The sequence below is a fragment of the Tursiops truncatus genome, chromosome 10 (assembly GCF_011762595.2).
Source record: "Tursiops truncatus isolate mTurTru1 chromosome 10, mTurTru1.mat.Y, whole genome shotgun sequence".
Lineage (NCBI taxonomy): Eukaryota > Metazoa > Chordata > Mammalia > Artiodactyla > Delphinidae > Tursiops > Tursiops truncatus.
Window position 1 is genome coordinate 20,986,980 of NC_047043.1, and position 19,658 is coordinate 21,006,637.

The following is a 19,658-nucleotide window of genomic DNA, read 5'->3' on the forward strand; positions in this document are numbered from 1 at the left end:
TTGAAGACTGAAAGCGCGCTCGCCCGCGCTTTCCTTTAGCCCGCCGGCCCCTCTCCTCGCGGCCCAGTCTCGATGACGTCATGATGACTTAGTCCCCGCCCGCCGAATGTGCCCTTCACGAAGGAGTCTACAGCAGGTCCTCCGGCCCTAAGTGGGACTTCTAGGACCTATTTAACAGCTGCGTCAGACTAAAAATGTTAACATTTTTTTTCACTAATTATCTTTTGCTGTTTGGGGTGCTTTGGAACGGTTGCTCAGGAGCCTTGGCCCACACGACCGGAACTGCTGCAACCTTCGCTGGAATGCGGAGCCCCGCTTTGCCCCCAAGTTTACGGTGCTTCCAGCATTACTCCTCCCTACAACAAAATCCCTTCAAACCGAACCCCCCCGCTCCGGAGGACTTTAAAAACTGCAGGACTTCACCCTCTCCATCACGAAGCCAAGGGAAATCTGACCAAAAGGATTTTCTTCCCAAAGGCGAATACATGGTTGGTTAGTGATTTTGTGGTAGAATTCTCGCCCGCCGCGCGGACGCCCGTGTTCCTTTCCCTCTTGTTTTCGTTTCCTTCCCTGTTTACTAAAACCTGTAATTCTCATTTAATTATCTAACCACCCCTCACCTCTGCGCCCAGTAACTTAACTCTGTTAATGTTTACTTTTCTACTCCTCGTCGTTTCCTCTGATTCTGGTAGCGATATTATTCCAGAGACTTGGCAACTTGTAGCCAAGGAATTGAAATAAATAGGCGCCTTCTTACATTTTTTATATTTAGAGGCCAAGTCGCCTCTGAGTAGACTTAAGAGTATTATTAGGAAACGTTTTTGAAGAGAGAGCAGAGTGGCGCAGCGGAAGCGTGCTGGGCCCATAACCCAGAGGTCGATGGATCGAAACCATCCTCTGCTATTTTCCTTCTGTCGTTAAAATTGTGTAACCTTGTTTCACAGTAAGGAAAAAAAATAAAATGGCGTCCCACTCTTTTTTTTTTTTTTATTCTGGAGCTAAAATGACTCCCTGAAAATAAGCGTGAAACCGTTTAAGTGATTTCTTCTGGTTGCCAAAGTAACCGTGCTATTTTATCACGACAGTTCTCGTTGCCCTATGAAGCTGCGAAAATACTGAATTAAACTGAGGGCAGGGGTGGAAGCCAAGATCTTGAGTTACATTTCCTTCTATAACATAATTCGGAAAGCACTACTTTTAGGTAATTGTGGCCATGTGGTTAAGCTGATAGACTAGAAATCTCCTTGGCCATCCCGGCGCAGATTCTTTGCAACTACTAGAGTTTTAATCTTTGGAGTAAATAAGTAGCAGTTTGGGACAGAGTGCAGAGTTTGGGAGGCCATGATTGTACTTTGACCTGAGAAAACCACTTCGGCGGCTACTGGTAAAATGTGTCTGTACCTTTTACCTTGCTTTACAATCTCTAACAGAACTATTCTCTATGCTCATTTTTTAAATATATGTGTGGACTGTTTTATAGTTTTCTCTCTCTCAGAAAGGATTCCTATTCATATATTTATGTGTTAGATACTGTCCTAGGCGCTAAGAAAAGGCATTAAGTAGCCTACAGTGTAGAAATGCTTTTAAACAAGTAAATACGTATATACAGTACAAGTTGTTTCCCGGTAGCCCTATGACCACCCAGTAGTTGGTGATTCGCTGGAAGGAGTCACATGAATCAACATTTACCCAAGGTTAAGATTTATTACAGCAAAGGAAAAAGTGCAGACACACAAAAAAAGATATACACAAGGAAATACTAGAGAAGGCTTTCTTGTCCTCCATCTTCAGGTATGGCACGGATGCTCTTTATTACTTGAGGAGAAAAGTCATGGAAAGCAACACACCAGTCATGGTCAAAAATTATTTTGGCTGGATTTCATTGCCGATAATCTTCTCAAAGATGGAGTCTTCAACAGACTGGAGATATATATATATATATATATATATCTCCACTTCAACATGTATATTCACGTATACATTCACACATATAGGATTCATATAGAATCCTAATTTGACCACTCCAAACTTGGATGTTAAGTGCACAACTCAAACTTAACATGTCCAAACAGAACTTATCCTAACCCCACACACACCACCCCCAAAATGCTCCTTCCTCTCCTGTGGTGGTCCCCATCTCAGTAAATGGAAACGTGTTAAAGCAAAAAATCGTGGAGCTATGTATGACTTCTCTATTTCTCTCACACCCTCAATCCAATCAGCAAATCCTTCAAAACATATCCAGAATTCAACCACTTCTTACCACTTCCACCAACACTACCCATGATGGTTTAGCCACCATCTTCCTGCTTCCAGGAAGAGAGAAAGAGAGAAAACAAGTCCACGTTCAAATATTTTCAGGAGATAAGGATCTTTTTGTTAAATAATCTCCACCTTAAAGATAATCTCAAAATTCAAAAACATATGTATATGAGAAATTCAGCACATTTTTATTGAGCTCCTACTATTTGCCACATGTTATTCCGTGGACAGGGAAGAAAGACTGTGTGAAAGGGCCTATTTCTGTACTCCAGAAAGCTGCTAATTTACTAGTCAAGAAAAGCCAAGACCTACCACAAATAAGCCAGGAAGGCCAATGCTCCCAGGGTCTAGAATTTAAGAAAATTAAGGAAATGCCTAATGTGTAGACTAATAATGTTGACATTATCTTCAAACGAGGTGCATGAGGTCGCAGAGATTCACTGACAAGCTTAAAAGAAGCCATCTAAAATATAACTTTATATCACATCATTGGGCCAAGCCCTCTACCATACATTATAAATTCTATAAATATTTTGACCATAGAATGATTTTATTGTAACACGTTTTTGTGTTGATTCATTTATTAAATGTAAAAATTGTCACAATCAAAATTTTTGTAATTCTACCGTAGTGCTTATTTCTTAATATATGGAAGCCTCAAATAATAGTAATGGCACTGGACTCCCCTAAACCCTGAGAAACGCCAAAAAAAAGAAAAAAAGCATTCTCTTTTCAAACAGATAGAAATATACTGTGAAAAGTGCTTTGATGTCACGTTATGACAATCAGGGAAAATACCAGAAAACATGGGAAAGGGGAAATTGTTATACCTGGGGGCCTGCAGATATCCATGCCGGGTGACAAGAAAGACAATCGTGTAGATAGATGCTGCCTTATGTAGTAAGACTGCCTTCTTACTGACAACTGTCCAGGCAGACATCCCAAGTACCTAGAGTTTGAAAATTGCGAGCGTGACTGAATATTAATAGGGAAGAAACTCTGAGTTCTCTTATTTAAAAATATCCCTCGATGCAGGCAATATGCAATATTTTGGCATCCTTTGGGTGCCATAAACTCCAGTTTTTCTGCTCGGGAGTCGTACAGTCAATGACTTTTCCCTCCATGGAGTACCCAAGACCGAAATAATTGTCAATTCTTACCCTTCACAAGCCCCTGCTCCTTGGCCCGAGATAACCCCCGTAATCTCGAGTTTCTATTTTTCCAATGACAGAGAGCGCCGGCGGCGTGGGGGCCATTGCCTTTTTGTCATTACGTAACTGTCACAGCTCAGAACGGGGCAGAAAACTTACTTCCTAAGTGTCACAGCAAGACCGTATGTTCGGCGACCACGTGGCCTAACGGATAAGGCGTCTGACTTCGGATCAGAAGATTGAGGGTTCGAATCCCTTCGTGGTTAGTGTCACCTTTTATGCCCTTTTCTACTAATCGATAGCCACATCTCATGGGTAGGTGGTAGGAAATCATGTGTTTTTCGAACCCTTTTCTTCCTGCCCTATTTTAAAGAGGTTATTCTCAAAAGCCTTGGGAGAACCAGTGTAAAGAGTGGCTGGAAGTCAAAACCGAAATAAGGCCTTCCAATAATTTGGGGCTCTCAAGCTCTCCCCATATTTGGATTTGAGCTCCTGAGTTTCATTTTCACAGGCTCGGCTTGTCCTTGAAAAGGGAATTCCGATCTGTAAACGGAGTTCTCTCGAACTGAGCCCCCAGTGGGTAGCACGGGGGGAAACCTGCTGCTTCTCCTTCCCCATGGCTTCGCCCAAGGCCACAACCTCTTCACAGTTCTCTTCTCGTTTGAGTTCCGGGTGCTGGAATCTGTCACTGGTTTCCACTCTTCCCCTATCTTTTCCATCTTAACTTTCTTGTTTTCCTTTGGTTTTGCTGCCGTCAAAAGGATGAGAACAGCTTATATTCAAACCTAAATTACAGAACAGAATACTAAGGTCATTGAAATAGCCGGACTGTTTGCGGAGTGTGTATACAAACAGGAAGGCAGAGAACATAGCTGGGCAAAATATACAAAAACATTTTTCCGGGCTTAAATAACTGAATTGATTAATAATTTAGGATGAAGAAAATCTCATTTCCAATTGATGACTTCCTGGTGAAACATATGGTGTTTTCAGATTCAAACGTTGGTTCAAATCACACGGAGGCTTAACTCTTTTCTACTTAACGTATTCCTCTTTGCTTCTCTCTTTGGTAGTTAAGGAAAAAACATACCCTTTGGGTTTAAAAGCTGTGAGGGGCAGAGGCAAAATTGCTCCAGATCTACCTCCCTATTTTGGAAACAATACAAGAGATTAGCAGATTTAAAATTATCCTTTAATGTGTATTAAAAGGAGTGACAAATACCCTAAGGTATATTCTGCCTGGACAAAGTTTCAGTCCCTACCATGTCACCATCATGCTCACACACACACATACACATACACACATATACAATATGCCTGTGTTTATTTTATAACTATCTGTTGAATGTTTACAGTGTGCAAAGTTGGAAGGACAAGGATATAAAAGGGTGGTACCCCTACAACCTTATTCTCAAACAAGGTAACATGGGGTTGAAGGGAAAAGAGGGATAAGACTGTTCAGGCATCCAATATCTCTGATTCTTTTTTGGAGAAAATTCAAAAATATAAAGAGCATATCACCCAATTCCTCAAGACCCCACTTTGGCCTCCAATCTGGATCAGCATTTCCTGAGTTTTTATTTTCAAGATAAAATGAGTTAAAATTTGTGAACTATCTTTGAATCACAGGTACTACATAAGTCATATATTGTTAGGTAAAATTCAAAAACAGATTTTACTTCAAAATTTGTGCTTCATCTCAGTCCTCAGGAGCCTTTGGATCTCTGCTGATCTATGACAAGTGTACTTCAGAAGGATTTTCCAGGTATGAAAAGTCACAATCCCAGTCACTGGATTTGAACATGTTAGAAAGATCTTATCACCTTAACCACTTGATCTTAAAGAACTTGGTTCCCATGAACCTTAATAAGGAAACGTTGGTTATATGACAATTAATTTGTCTGGTCTCTACCTCAGTTTTCTCATCTGTAAAATAGACAGGTGATGGGGGGGGTGGGAATTTTCAGAGAGATCATCTTTACGGTCCCTTCAAATTTTGTTATTCTACACCGTGCACTCAGCCATTTGCTGTAGTTTACTATAAGGTGAAAAGAGGGAACTGGTGAGATTTTATGGTATTATGTGCTAAAATTAAGATATAAGTGGCAGAAGATTATCAAAGAAGGAAGAAACTAACAGAGACTGGAACACCTGGAAAAGATCTTTGATTAAATTCATTCATGTAAAATACAAAGAGGAGAGTGATGCTTTCATCTGAGGATTCACAGAAAAGGTACATTTGATGTGGGTCTTGCAAGAGGATTTTGCAGCAAGGGAGCAGAGACTCTCCAGGCAGAAGGAACTACTTGAGCAAAAGCAGAGCATGTGAACAGCTTCTGCTCCTGAAGACAGGGACCAGTGGTCAGATAAAACTAGAGTTTGATGAAGAGTTTGGGAGGATAGGGAGTGATAAGGGGTAAAGAGGGAGCGTCTTGGACCTGAATTTAAGAGGCAAAAAAAAAAAAAAAAAATCAACAAAAACTGCCGAGACAGGGAACCAAAGCTGGGGAGCGGGTGGGAGCAGGGAGTGAAGAGAAGCGAATGGCCAGTGGTTCTCAGCCCAAGAAACCCATCAGAATCACCTGTGGCCCCTGCAGCCACGCCTGGACGTCACCCTCGGAGATACTGATTCAACTGTGCCGAGGGGTGGAGGAAAGGTGGACATCTTGAGAAAACTCCCTAGTTGCTTGTAATTTGCTACCAGTGTTAGGAACGCAGGCAGGAAGATGGGCTGGGTGGGGAGGGGGTCAACAAGCGTAACGGAAGTCAGAGGGCCAGAAATCAGTTTTTGACAACGGTGGAGAAGCTGGGGAATACGTGAGCACACCTGTGTCTGACCGGAGGCAGCAGAGTTTGATTTTTGACTGTCATCCACGTGACGTGACTCAAATTCTAATCTCTCTATAAAAGGGGCTAAAAGTAACGTTATTGGAAGTTACTCGTCACCTCAGTGCGTCTCTAACAGAGCATCTACCGACACGTTCTGGGGAAATACCTTCTTTACAAGGTACTAAAACCACAGTCCCACAGTAAAGCGGGGAAACCAAACGACGAGGATGGGATTCGAACCCACGCGTGCAGAGCACAATGGATTAGCAGTCCATCGCCTTAACCACTCGGCCACCTCGTCACCTGTGCGGGCGGTTTTGGTTGAAAATTGTATTTCTTTACTCAGCAGCGTTCTATTTGCCAAATTATATTATTATTTAGCTTTTTTTATTATTATTAATGAAGATAATGTCTTTTCTCCCTATAAATGGCCCTCTTGCTTTGATAAAGGAAGAAAAAATAAAGAAGGGACTGAGGTTCAGCCACTGAGGAAAATAGCATGAAGGATCCTCAAAAAATTAAAAATAGATCTACTGTATGATCCAGCAATCCCAGTTCTAGGTATTTATCCAAAAGAAATGAAAACAAGATACTAAAAAGATATCTGCACTCCCATGTTTATTGCAGCATTTTTCACAATAGCCAAGATATGGAAAGAAATTGTGTCTGTCAACAGATGAATAGATAAAGAAAATGTGGTTGTATATATACACAAAGGAATATTATTCAGCCATGAAAATGAAGGAAACAGCTGCCATTCACAACAACATGGACCTTGAGGGCATTATGCTAAAAGAGGTAAGTCATACAGAGAAAGACAAATACTATATGATGTCACTTATATGTGGAATCTAAAAATATGTTGCCTTACATGGTAAAAGTGATTTTGCAGATATGGTTAAATTGAGGATTTCGAGATGGAAGGTTATCCGGGATTATCTAAGTGAACCTAAAGGAGGATCATATTCATTAGTAGGAAACATGACTGCAGAAGCAAGAGGCGATACAAGGAAGAGGCCACTAGGTGAAAAAAAGCGAGGAAACATTCTTCCCTGAAGTCTCCAGAGGGAACACAGCCATGCTGACAACTTGACTTGTAATCTTTTGAACTTCAGAACTGTAAGAGAGTAAATCTGTGTTGTTTTAAGTCACTAAATTTGTGGTAATTTGCTACAGCAGCAATAGGAAGCTAAGACAGGTTCTAAGGCATTGATATGACTGGGGCTTAATAGGTGGAAGGAAGCTTGCAGGGCTTTTTCTGAAACAATTTTTAGAAACCAGAGGCATTCATGGGGGCTCTTGTTTTGCTGTCACAGAGCACTGAAGGATACATGTTCAAACTGTGGAGAGAGTCAACAGAAAGAATTTAGAGTCCCACTGACAGCTGGGACTGCTGTATTCAGAGACGAGAGGGTTAGCCATCACACCATGGGACCTTGGTATAACAAACCTTCAAGGTTAAGACTTGTATACTAATGCATCTGGTCTGTTGATCTTTAAAATGTTTCAGCATAGATTCAATCTAAGGAATATTAAGAGAGAGCCTCCTCTAAGGGCACAGTGGAGGCTCTCAGATGACTATGACAGCTAGGGTCTCACTCTATGGTTTGGATATTTTCAGGTCTGTGTTCAGAGTTCTGCAGCCTACAGAGCATTTGCCTGAGTTCCAGAGGAGAAAAAAGTCACAGGTGGGGCCTGTGACATATGAACTCTTAATCACCCAAGCACATAATTGACTTATAGGGATCTGATTGACTTTAGGCCGGCACCAGGCAAAGCAAAAAGCATCAAGAGGAGAGATTTTAGGGGGGAGGTGAGGGTGATGGGGAGAGGGAAATTTTCAGTAGCCAGAGGAAAGAGCAAGGAGTTGGACGTTGATGGGAGAGAAGAAATGCAAGTTTAAGGGAGTATCTATACATCAGAGTGTACTCCTGGTTAGGGAAAATGTGAGGGCAAGGTCACCAAAACTGAGACAAGTCCACTGAGATTTGAAGTCCAGGCGCTAACCATTACATCATGAGGCCCTTGAAGTTAGGTCTCTACCAAAAGACTGATGTGTACTCCTAACAGGTCAGTTTATCTTCAAAATAAAGTAGGCAACACATAAGCTTGTGGAGTTTGAACAGAGCCTCTCATGGGTACAACTCTAAGATGTACTCAACAAGGGTACTGCTGTGTAGCAGGAAATTTCTCAGGACAGTGTTAGTGTTTGGAAGCCGATGGAGCACTTTAAGTAGGCTCCAGGAAAGGAAGGACCTGAGTTAGAGGGACTGTAAAACATGAACACCTAATCATTGGAACCAGGATTCTAATTTAGCAGAATCTGAGGAACTCTGGGCAAAAGGCAAAAAGGGCCATCAGGTGTAAGGGGAAGTAGGGCTAGAATTCCGGAGGAAGGTAATCAGAGACAATCTTCTCTCGGCCAGTGGTTCTATGTTGCTTTGGTTGTTGACTTGGAAGTAACTAGCAGCGCCTACAGCTAGATATGTACATCTGGCTAACGATTTAGGAGAACCATAGGGGGAAAATTGCTAAGATGTTGCTGAGGTCCCAAAGAGATTTGGACTCAAACTGCTAGATTCAGAGCCCAGAGTGCTAACCGTGGGGTCCTTACATGAGGAACTTTGTACTTGCTACTGCAATTTATATATATATATATTATATATATATATACAAATTATATATATTACATATAAATTATATATATTGTTATATATTATATATGTTATATATTATTATATATAACATACATATTATATATATAATTTATATAGATATATATTCCTACGTTAGGCTGATACGTTTTGAGGAGGCTTCAGAGAAGAGAAGATTTGCGAGAGGGGCCTCTGAGACATGAAGTGTTAAGACCCTGAGCATGCAAATTACTTAGGATCTGACTGTCTTCAGGAACCCAGGCAAGAGTAGTTGTCGAGAGAGTGAATGGTGTTCCAAGGGGCTCCTCGGAAGAAGGAAGCCTGAGTGGGAAGGTTATGCCCAGAAACCAGTGTACATTATCGACTTGAGGGAAACACGGAGGAAATAGGCTGGCGACCAAAACAAAAGTAGGTCCCACCGAGATTTGAACTCGGATCGCTGGATTCAAAGTCCAGAGTGCTGACCATTACACCATGGGACCACCACTTGCTGGGGGATTTATGAATATTTATTGAAGAGTCTGTCATTCCATTCAGGGTTTTATGGACTATCGTTTTCATTTAAAAAATATTCATAGAGAATCTGCTGTATGCCAATCAGCAGAAGCTCCAAGTGAAACGCGACGACCAGGGTTCAGGGTTCACAGGCACTACGAACTTCTCAGGACCCAGTTCGTGTTAGAAACTGATGGAACTTGAACCCAGGACTGAGATCAGGGGTGGAAAACGTGAATAGTCACCCAGGGGGTAATCTAAATGACGAGGATCGGAGGAGATTCTGTGGCTTAGAGAAGGAGGAGGAGCAAGAGAGGACAGATGTGGAATCCCAGAGGCAAGGGTAAGGAAAGCTGTTTTGCAGGACAGTGTCTCCTTGCTGAAGGGGATGGGGTATCTTGCGCAAGTGCTTAGGTGTCTAGCCTCCTCGAGGTACCACGGTGATTTAAGAGACGAGGAGGGAAGACACTAAAAGACTAACAGGTCCCACCGAGATTTGAACTCGGATCGCTGGATTCAAAGTCCAGAGTGCTAACCATTACACCATGGGGCCCCTGCTATTTTCTCGCCCCACGCTTTTAGGAACGTGTCTGCTGTGCGTCGTATGCGCTTCATTGGAAAGATTTGTCTTAGATGAGCGAAAGCCTCACCTTCAGTGCTCCGCAATGCGAAAAGCCTAGCAGAGCTCACTCTGCTTGGAATTTTTTCTCAGGGCCCCCGGAGGGTTTGAGGATCGGCGTTCCTTGCAAAATCAAAACTGTGCCTTTACTGAATTTCTAACCTGGGCCATGAACGTTTGTCTACATATGGTGTCAACACTTAAAAATCCCTTAGGACATATGTGAATATAGAAAACGCAACAAGAAAAAACAAGTCCAAGATAAGATAGGAAATTACTGGTAATTTCGGGAATAAGAAAAAACTTTTTTCCTTTTTGAGTATTTTTACATCCTTCTTTTTGCTTATCCGCATTTCCTAATGGATCGACTGCAAGTTTAATACAAGATGAATTTTTGTTATATTTACTCTTATTTATGTTGCATATACTGTATGTTTATGTATTAGAGTTTTTGCGAGCAAAACAGTTTTGTTGTTGTTGTTGTTGTTGTTGTTTTGAAATTAAGCCCAAATCAGAAAACAGTTTTGAAAATTCTGTAACTGGTACTTCCCCCCTACAGTCTGGCCTCCTAAGTGGAATGATAAGAGGGCTCCAGAAGGAGGAAATATTGGAAATTTCTGTTTGAGATACTGATTCCCAAACATCAAAGTACTCACGAGTGGAATAGTGATGCACTGGATATACCCAAATTATTGGAAGAACATCGAAAAAATCGAGGCAGGCGAGGTTCGGAAGTCAGACCTGAGCTGAATTTCAGATAAGGAGATAGCAATGCAAAATGAACTAAAGCCTGAGCATTTTTTCAGCATATTTATGATGGTCTCAGAAATCCCTAGCGTTTACCAAAGTAATTTTCAAAGATTTTCTCTACATACAGTTATACTAAAGGACTAGAACTACCTGCTTCCAGTTTTATGGAGAAAGATAATAATAATCAGTAAAACAGTATATTCCGTGTTGTTTCACCGTTTCTGTAGCTGGTACAGCAAGTATTTCGACCTGGAGGGAAAACAAAACTCCGTAGCCGGCAGGATTCGAACCTGCGCGGGGAGACCCCAATGGATTTCAAGTCCATCGCCTTAACCACTCGGCCACGACTACATAACTGACTGAATTGTCTAGATATATTCCCATGAGGAATAATATCTTTCCTCTTACAAACGTTCTTTAATTTCGACAACAGTTCTGGAATGCCTGTCATAATGGTAAAAAGCTCAGCAGATTGAGATATTGGTTACAAACGTAATTACAAATTGTAACACTTGTCTGACTTACAAGATACCAAAGACCTTACCAAGGTCACATTCCAATCCCTAAGAGGTGTAGTGGTCTCCAAATCTGAGAGATCAAGTTACCAGACATAATGAATAAAATTTATCTCTGTCAAAAACGGGAAATATGTATTTTTAACCAACCACTTTGGGGATTCTTACACATCCCGAACTGTCCCACAAGCTCGATCTGATGGTCTCTTGTAATCTTTATTCAATCCCTTTCTTTCTAAAATCAAGTTTCAATCAAGAAAATCGCCGATGCTAGCAGAGGATGGTTTCGATCCATCGACCTCTGGGTTATGGGCCCAGCACGCTTCCGCTGCGCCACTCTGCTAACATGCCGCGACGTGTTTTTCAAGTCATATTTCAAGGGGATAAATTTTGGCACTTTCTTGGCTCTAAGAGATTGTGAATATCTTCCTATGGCTGTAAGAGTAGGAATACTATATTTATGTCCACACGTGGCTACACTCCACCTCCAAATATTACTGACTTAGAATTCACCTTCGAAAGACTTCTATCAATTGAGGTAGGAGTTTCCTTGAGCTCGGACAAGATGACTTTCCAGGTTATTGGAAAACCAAATGCACGCCAACGGGTACAATTTATAAAGGTGAAATTGTACAAGGAGGATTAACTTTTGCTTCTCTCAGCCACACTCGGATACCAGAAGCATAATTATCTTAAAATGTTTGTTGTTTTTCAGTGAAAATATTTTACTCCGCAGCCAGGGGAAAAGGAGAGTTGCATTGGCCGGGAATCGAACCCGGGCCTCCCGCGTGGCAGGCGAGAATTCTACCACTGAACCACCAATGCCCTATCTGTTCACGCTTTTTTACTTGGCTTCATATAGTTATAGTTATATTGTCCCTAAATCGTTAGTGAAAGAGTAAAGATGTATGTTCTTTTCCCTAGGATTTTCTTAAATCCAGTTAAATAAAAGACGATGTCTAAATTTTCTAGGAAAACCTGTGAACTAGAAGGAAGCTGAAACTGCTGATATGTGACTCTTGGAGGCTTTTGAAAATGAAAAACACCTATAAATACCCGACATATAAAAATATCTTTCTCCATCCCTCCCTCAATTTATATCTTTAATGAAAACACTTTCTGAAAATCTCTCATTTAGGATGCAAGCAAGTTCGGTTAATTACTAGGCCAAAGTGCTCAATTCAAGTTTGAAACACCAAGTTACTTCATTTTGGAAAAAAGACCTTCTATTGTCCTTCTGTTTATGGAGACACAAGTTTGGCATGGAGGGTATTGTCAACGGAAGCAGGATAACAAAGAAAGTAATAAAGGAAAAATATAATTCTCCCAATTCCTTCTCCTTACTTGCCTCTGGAGAGGATGACCACCAGTTGCCGAGGTCGCTGTGGCCCTTTGGAACAAAAAGCCAAAAGGGGCCTGGAAATAAATAAGAGTTATCATCTCTGTTTTTCAGGACTTTTCAGTTCGTTCGGAGAAAAAACCACAAGAGAAAACCACTGACGATCAATGAAAATAATCTACTGAAATGAGTCTTGAGTTTGGGCTTTAGGAAAGTAATGGACTCTGATAGCCTGGATTATAAAGCATGTGAAAGCCAGGAGGTTTTTCACTCTAGTTTCTATCTCTTCACCTCTTCTTCAGAATAAAGAAGTTGTAGTATTTATTTGGCAGCTGTGATTAGGATGCTTTGAAGGGAAAGAATTGCAGAAAGACTTTTAGCAAATTAGGAGGTTATTAATGTTGCTCTTAAAGGAAGAATTTGGGCCATAAATTAGGTTTCAACAAATCCTAGCAACAGAATAATACATAACTGAACAGTATGAGAGATATAACTAAACTTGGCATTTTATGGAAATGATATGTTGGCTTCTACATCGAAACAGATGAGAATATAACATGCCCTTATCAAATAAATATTGGAGTCAATAAATATGGTTATAATATATAAGTATGTCAGATACTCTAACTAGATGATATGCTGGGGGTCGAGGTGGAGAATGAGACTCAAATGCTTGGCTCAAGATAAATCTAGTGAAAAGAGAAGAGCATATAGAAAATCTAAAATTGGGAAATCCATGTGTGAGATAGAGTAAAAATGTCATTTATGAAAATCAGTCATCCAGACCTGATTACTACCTTGTGACCACCTGTTGTAAGGTTTGGACCTCAGATTTACTGGTAGAGCAAACTCAGTGAAATTACCACCTGAAGGGAATTAGGCCCTAGAAACTGATTCTCACTAGTAAGACTCACAGGATCCTGATGTTACAAATCAGAATACAATTTATTAATATAGAAGGGAGTTTATAACTTTTCAAGACTGGAATGCTCATAGCCACAGTTCAGATCACCTTGATCCTGGCCCTGAGGCTCTCCAGTGGCCAACTTAGTAATAAGAAGGAGGCCTTATGACATGCCATTGACAAGGACTGCCTCTTTGACCAAACTTTACTCAGGCTCCTCTGAGCCCTCCTCTCTGCTAGGCCTTAACCTTGGCCTACTGAGTCCAATTTTAGCAAGAATCCTGCTAAGCCAGTTTATTGAGACTCCCTCTACCCTTGATAACTAATCAAGCTCCTGTTTGTAACTTTCCATCCTCTGACCCCCCTCACCCTGCCCACTTGCTATAAATCCCCAGCTATCCTTGCTATTATTCGGAGCTGAGTTCAGTTGTGTACTGGAGTCTCTTACTAGCCTAGCTTGAATAAAAAGCTGTCAGATCCTTTTTAACAAGTGTTCAGTGCAATTTCTCTTTAACACTATCAGAGGAAAAGAAAGTGAGGCCCTGCCCTGGGACGGAGCAACACCATTTGAGGAACTGAAAGAAGACCTCTGTGACAGGGTTAATCAGAACGGTTGCTTATTATTTTGTTTTAAGCTGGGGAATGTCAGGATAAGATTTGCATTTTTTAAAAAAAGTGTAATAAGGACACTGATCTAACTGAGAAAGAGGAGGTCTGGGAAGAAGACTAAAGAGGTTCATGTCAATACCCGGGCAAGACGTATGATGGAAGGAAGGAGGCCATGTGGTAACGAAGAGAAGAGGATACATGGGATATAACACTTTAGGAGGTAAAACTCCCAACTCCCTGATCGGATTGGGAAAAGGAGGAGCGGGGTGGGGGGAGGAGGAGGGAGGGGGAGGGAGGAGGAGGGAGGGAGGGGGAGGGACGGGGAGGGGGAGGGAGGGGGGAGGGGGAGGGGGAGGAGGAGAAGAAGAAGAAGTGTCCAGGATGGTTCCAGGTTCCAGGCTCAGCGGGGTAGTGGCGGGCAATGAATCTGAGAAAAACGCACGACTTGTTGTAGACAGATAGGCAAAGGAACAGTCAGGAGGCAAAAGAGCGCCGAGGGTGAGCCTGGGAAAACGCCAACATTTTAGGGCCTTAGTGGTCCTCAGCAGTTAAAGACGCAGAAAGAAACAATCATAGAAGATAGGGAAACCAGAAGACTATGCATTCTCTGGTGCCAAAAAGGAGAGTGTTTAAATCGGTTAAAGAAAGTTGCCCATTAGGGGAATTCGTCCTCGTTCTAGAATTCCAATGGCAGGTTAAGGGCAAACGTATGCCACTGAAACTCTGTCAGAGCAGCTACTCTGTCTTCTTTATCTCATCTTGGGCTTGGAAGCCTTAACTGGTCTCAAGGCCGACTACACATGCTCAAGAGGAATGAAGCCGCATGCTCTTCATTTCTCCCCCTACCCAAAAGACAACCCAAGATCCTGACCCCGACGTGATTTGAACACGCAACCTTCTGATCTGGAGTCAGATGCGCTACCGTTGCGCCACGAGGTCACGGAGATAAGTAGCCTTTCTTCTACATTAGAATTTTAAAAATGCTTTCTCCTCGCCCCAGGTTCTAAAGGTTTATTCCTTTTTATTGGTAGATTTGATCATTTTTCTCGCCACTATTCATAGCTTCGCTAATGCTTGGTGGAAAAAGATAAGGGATTAACCAGATTAAATATTAATCCAAAAAGCCCAAGTGCTCCATGTAGGGGAAACTCAGTGGTTTCTCGCGTTCGATCTTTCCACTTGTCGGGATTTTCCTGTTTTGAGAAAAACTGTGTACGTACTGAGTTTAGATCCGCAATGAAACAGGAGTAAGAATTGCCACGATGTTCGAACTACCACTTTTCCTATAAATTCACTAGACTTCTCCTCTTCTGAAAAAAGACTACCAGCCTTGCCCTGCCCTGCGGTGTCAGGCCTCGCCCCCCACTCCTCCTCCCCTCGTTTCTCAGCGCTCGCCTGACCTCATTCTCAACCTGGTGAAAAGCTGCTTTATCCTCAAAGCCTAGCGTAGATGGCATGTCTTCCCGAAACTCTCACTTCTCAGTGGGATTTCGTGGGCCTTCGGGTCTCTACAGTGTACACGTGCCATTCGCTTCACAACAACTCGAAGCAAATCGCTAATATTTACTGAGATCTTGCCATTTCCTACCAGCCCTATGCTCATAGATCTTCCTCCAGCCAGTGATTCTTAAAACGTGCATCAGTCGGGAACTTGTTAGCAATACAAGTCCTCGGCCAAACCCCAGGCCTACAGAATCAGAAACTCTGGAGGCAGACCCCAGCACTCTGTGTTTTAACAAGTCCTCCCTGATTGTGATGCAGGGAAAAGTTTGAGAATACTGCCCCAGCCTAGCCACCCGAAACTTTGCTCACTCAAAAAAAAAAGAAAGATTAACTTTCAGTCTTCTTCCAGGATGGTGGAGGGGCAATGTGGTATTAGTTTGCTGCCCTAGCAAAGGACCCCAGATTGAGTGGCTTAAGCAACAAGTTTATTTTCTCACAGTTCTGGAGGCTAGAAGTCCGAGAACAACCCTGTCAACAGGTTTGTAGATGGCGGTCTTCTCCCTGCATCTTCACGTGGTCTTTCCTCTGTGTGTCTGTGTCCTGTTCTTTTTTTGATAAGGACACCAGTCATTGTATCAGGGTCCACCCATATGACCTCATTTTACTTTAATTACCTTTTTAAAAGCCCTATCTCCAAACAAAGTCACACTCTGAGGTACTGGGAGTTAGAACTTCGACATATTTGGGGTAGGGGGGGAGACACGAGGACACAATTCAGCTCCTAACAGGCAGTTCCCAGGTGAAGCTACTGCTGACAGTTCCTGAGCCTGGCATGGAGTGTGAGGATGGAGGTTCTGTGGTGTAAATCTCATAGCCCCTTCGCTTTTCCTACACGACCTCTTTAGGATTCAGCTTTCTCGGGTCTGACAAGTCAGCTATCACGCTTCAATCGGCTCTCCAGATTACATAATTTTGTTGCTATTATCTCCTCTCCCGAACTTTTGGTTCAATTTGAATTTATGTTTTAGAGTTGTTTTGAGTGGGATTTCTGGAGTGCACAAAAGTGAATTCTTGCCTTTCATCCACAATCTTTACCTGAAAGCACCGCCAAGCAGCGGTGGTTCCCTGAGTATGTAAAGCAATCCGGCTCTATCTTTTCCTCTCCTTCAGCTCTCAGCTCAAGCGCTCCTTCCCTGCTGTGGCCTTTCTCCCTGATTTCCATCAAAAGGTAAACTGAGGAACTGAAAGAAGATAAAGCACTAATAAAGCACTCTATTATTTGTTATTATTAGTTATAACTTCTTGGTAGTTACGTCGGTTGTAACTTTGCCGTACTTTTGACCGTTAGGTTCAATTTGTTTCCCCAGCTAGACTGTAAGATTTTTGAGGCGTTGGAAATGCTTTCGTTTGCAATAATAATTTCAGTGTTACAATTATAGTTGAGATTATTTTCTTTGCACAAATCACCCAGAGCACCATTACTGCTGCAAGACCACGTGGCCTAATGGATAAGGCGTCTGACTTCGGATCAGAAAATTGAGGGTTCGAATCCCTTCGTGGTTGCTATGGGGTTAACCTATTACTACTCAGAAACTACCTGAGGACATGCATGGTGGTCATTCTAAATAAAACAATTTTCTTAGTTTTTCTTAGTTAAAGCCGGTAATCAGAAATCTCCTGCATGGTTATAATTCTTAATAAAACAATTTTCTCAGTTATACCTGAGGACATGCATGGTGATCATTCTTAATAACACAATTTTCTTAAAGTCGGTAATCAGAAATCTTGATAGTTTTATACTCCATGTACCTCCGCTCCACACCCTTTCCTTTGTTTTTGTTTCTTTTTACCCATCCAGTGTCTGCTTATCTCTGTCTCCACAGTATCCACCAAACAGTCGGTTCTCGGTTCTCCCGGTCTGCTCTCAGCAAAATTTGGTCTGCGGACCAGTGGCAACATCCGGGAGCTTCTTAGAAATGCAAGGTTTCCCAGCCAGTCCCAGTTCCGTCTCAGCACTACGCTTGAACTACAAAATTAGAATTTGGGGAGTGGGGCTCAGGAATCTGTGTTTTAACCAACTACCCAAAACTGAGTCCTATACACACTCGAGTGTGAAAACCATTCTGGACCTTATAGCTGCATGACGTCTCTCAGGTTCTTCCAGCCCACTCGACGATGGTGCAAATACCTCAGACACAGCCTTTCATGATTTAGCGCCAACTACCTGCGTCCTTTTTTTTCCTTTTCTTTTTTCTTTTTTTTTTTTTTTTTTTCTTTTTTTTTTTTTTGCAGGTGCCGTTTGCTTCCTCGGAGATGGGGTTGATTTAGTTATCTTTACAACGAGATTTCTCCATTGGACACTTAGTCCATCAGCTTACTTTATATTTTGAATGTACATATTTTTTGTTGTTGAGGTATAGTTGATTTACAGTATTATATTAGTTTCAGGTGTACAACATAGTGATTAAAAATTGTTATAGGTTATACTCCATTTAAAGTATAAAATATTGACTATATTACCTGTGCTGTACAACATATCTTTGTAGCTTATTTGCTTTATACATAGAAGTTTGTACTACCTGCGTTCTAAGACTGTTACAACAGGGGAAATGTGAAGCTGCCATAGAACCCCGAGGGAAGTCCAGGCTGCAGGGAAAGGCAAGAAAAACGTCAACAAATTTGCCAAACTGCCTTCTAACAAATGCAGGAAAATGGTAGAAGGTTCACCATCTGTAATCCTTAGAGAAATAATAGACCCAGGAAAAGAGCATTAATGATCTTAAAACCCTTAGGAATAGGTTATTGGGAAACAATATGTGTGTAGTCAGGTATCACCCCAAGATTATTTGCTAGTTGCAAAGAGAAAAAGAAAGAGCCCTGGGGGCACTACTTTATCTTCACCATTAGTGGGGTGTCCTGACAAGTGCCTCCTGATGTGAAGTACTTTATAAAGTGCACAGTGTCAAGCCCACAATTTTTAACCTGAATCTAATGTAAGCCATCAAAGGGTTCTAACCAATCATTTAGATTTAACTTCTAGTTTAGAGGAATAAACTAAAAGTTGCCATGAGGAGTCAGTGAGACAAATTCAGAATGTGGGACATTCTAGAAGAGGCTTGGACTTTTTAAAAAGTCAATGTCAAAACAATAACAACATCAACAGAAAGCTGGAAGCCTGTTCTAAACTAAAGGGAACTAAGGAAACATTACAACCCAAAACAGTGAATGAACTTTGGTGGGATCCGGGTAAGAGAAACTGGCTCCAAAAGACATATTAAAGAAATTGAAATAAGGACAGGGTATGAGATGTTTTTATAAAGAATTGCTAGATTTTTTTATTTATGATAATGGTATTGTGGTTATATGAGACATGTTTAGATGATACATGTTTATGTGTATAGGGTATGATGTCTTCAAATGAATTTCGTATGATTCAGCAGAAAAAGGCAGATAAGACTAAGAGGGCAAAATGTTAAGAATTATTGAATCTGGGTGGTGGCTATACACATAATTCCCTATTCTTTCAATTTTTTTAAATGTTTGAAAATTTTTATAATAAAAGTTTAATTTTTTTAAAAAAAAAGCTTGACAGAAGCTGTCCTGTTTAAAGAAAAGCTCTGACGGAAGAGCACAGGGCTCCTAGGAGACAAAACAGAGGGTCAGCAGCAAGAAATCAGCACCCTGTGAGGAAGGGCAGATCCTTTATGCTTCAGGAGTCCAGGCTACCTTGACAGAGTGGCCAGAAAGAGAGCTGAGAAGGTTAGATAGATGCCCGTGATGAGGGCCTCCTATGCCATCTGTGATCTTCCCCGCCGGCTACAGAGTAATTTTAAAAACTTTAAAGGAGGGAAGGGACCCAATCTGATTTGCGTTCTCAGATGAACACAGCAGTTAGTGCTGACATAGCCCTACCTACGTAATCTGCCCTAAACTACGTCTCTCGTGTTATCTCTCGTTGCTGCCCCTCTCTGTACGCCTCCAAAAAGCAACGTTCCAGCCAGGCAGCACTTTCTTCCATTTCTCCCCTATTCTATGAGGTTTAAGTCTAGACCACCGCTCCCCTCTCCAATCTGGCTCACTCCCACACA

At 41.7% G+C, this 19,658-nt stretch overlaps 1 long non-coding RNA gene and 10 other non-coding genes across 13 annotated transcripts; 4 read left to right on the forward strand and 7 right to left on the reverse strand.

The window, feature by feature from the left end:
* Positions 1-119: 119 nt before the first annotated feature.
* Positions 120-8,876, forward strand: LOC109551495 (uncharacterized). Of its 3 annotated transcripts, none has more exons than XR_004528300.2 (5): positions 120-492; positions 3,494-3,675; positions 5,117-5,178; positions 6,870-7,040; positions 7,124-8,876. It is a non-coding gene; the product is annotated as an uncharacterized lncRNA (long non-coding RNA). The 3 variants fall into 3 exon arrangements; XR_002178267.3 differs by having other exon boundaries at positions 120-488; XR_012334367.1 differs by lacking the exon at positions 5,117-5,178.
* TRNAM-CAU (transfer RNA methionine (anticodon CAU)) lies at positions 832-903 on the forward strand. Its single transcript has one exon. It is a non-coding gene; the product is annotated as a tRNA-Met (tRNA).
* Positions 3,607-3,679, forward strand: TRNAR-UCG (transfer RNA arginine (anticodon UCG)). The gene has a single exon. It is a non-coding gene; the product is annotated as a tRNA-Arg (tRNA).
* On the reverse strand, positions 6,462-6,543 carry TRNAS-GCU (transfer RNA serine (anticodon GCU)). Its single transcript has one exon. It is a non-coding gene; the product is annotated as a tRNA-Ser (tRNA).
* A 430-nt stretch (positions 8,877-9,306) lies between the features above and the next one.
* TRNAQ-UUG (transfer RNA glutamine (anticodon UUG)) lies at positions 9,307-9,378 on the reverse strand. The gene has a single exon. It is a non-coding gene; the product is annotated as a tRNA-Gln (tRNA).
* Positions 9,379-9,872: 494 nt separating this feature from the next.
* On the reverse strand, positions 9,873-9,944 carry TRNAQ-UUG (transfer RNA glutamine (anticodon UUG)). The gene has a single exon. It is a non-coding gene; the product is annotated as a tRNA-Gln (tRNA).
* Positions 9,945-11,029: 1,085 nt separating this feature from the next.
* Positions 11,030-11,111, reverse strand: TRNAS-UGA (transfer RNA serine (anticodon UGA)). The gene has a single exon. It is a non-coding gene; the product is annotated as a tRNA-Ser (tRNA).
* A 435-nt stretch (positions 11,112-11,546) lies between these two features.
* On the reverse strand, positions 11,547-11,618 carry TRNAM-CAU (transfer RNA methionine (anticodon CAU)). The gene has a single exon. It is a non-coding gene; the product is annotated as a tRNA-Met (tRNA).
* Positions 11,619-12,029: 411 nt separating this feature from the next.
* On the reverse strand, positions 12,030-12,100 carry TRNAG-GCC (transfer RNA glycine (anticodon GCC)). Its single transcript has one exon. It is a non-coding gene; the product is annotated as a tRNA-Gly (tRNA).
* Positions 12,101-14,994: 2,894 nt separating this feature from the next.
* TRNAW-CCA (transfer RNA tryptophan (anticodon CCA)) lies at positions 14,995-15,066 on the reverse strand. The gene has a single exon. It is a non-coding gene; the product is annotated as a tRNA-Trp (tRNA).
* Positions 15,067-17,060: 1,994 nt separating this feature from the next.
* On the forward strand, positions 17,061-17,133 carry TRNAR-UCG (transfer RNA arginine (anticodon UCG)). Its single transcript has one exon. It is a non-coding gene; the product is annotated as a tRNA-Arg (tRNA).
* The last annotated feature ends 2,525 nt before the right edge of the window (positions 17,134-19,658 follow it).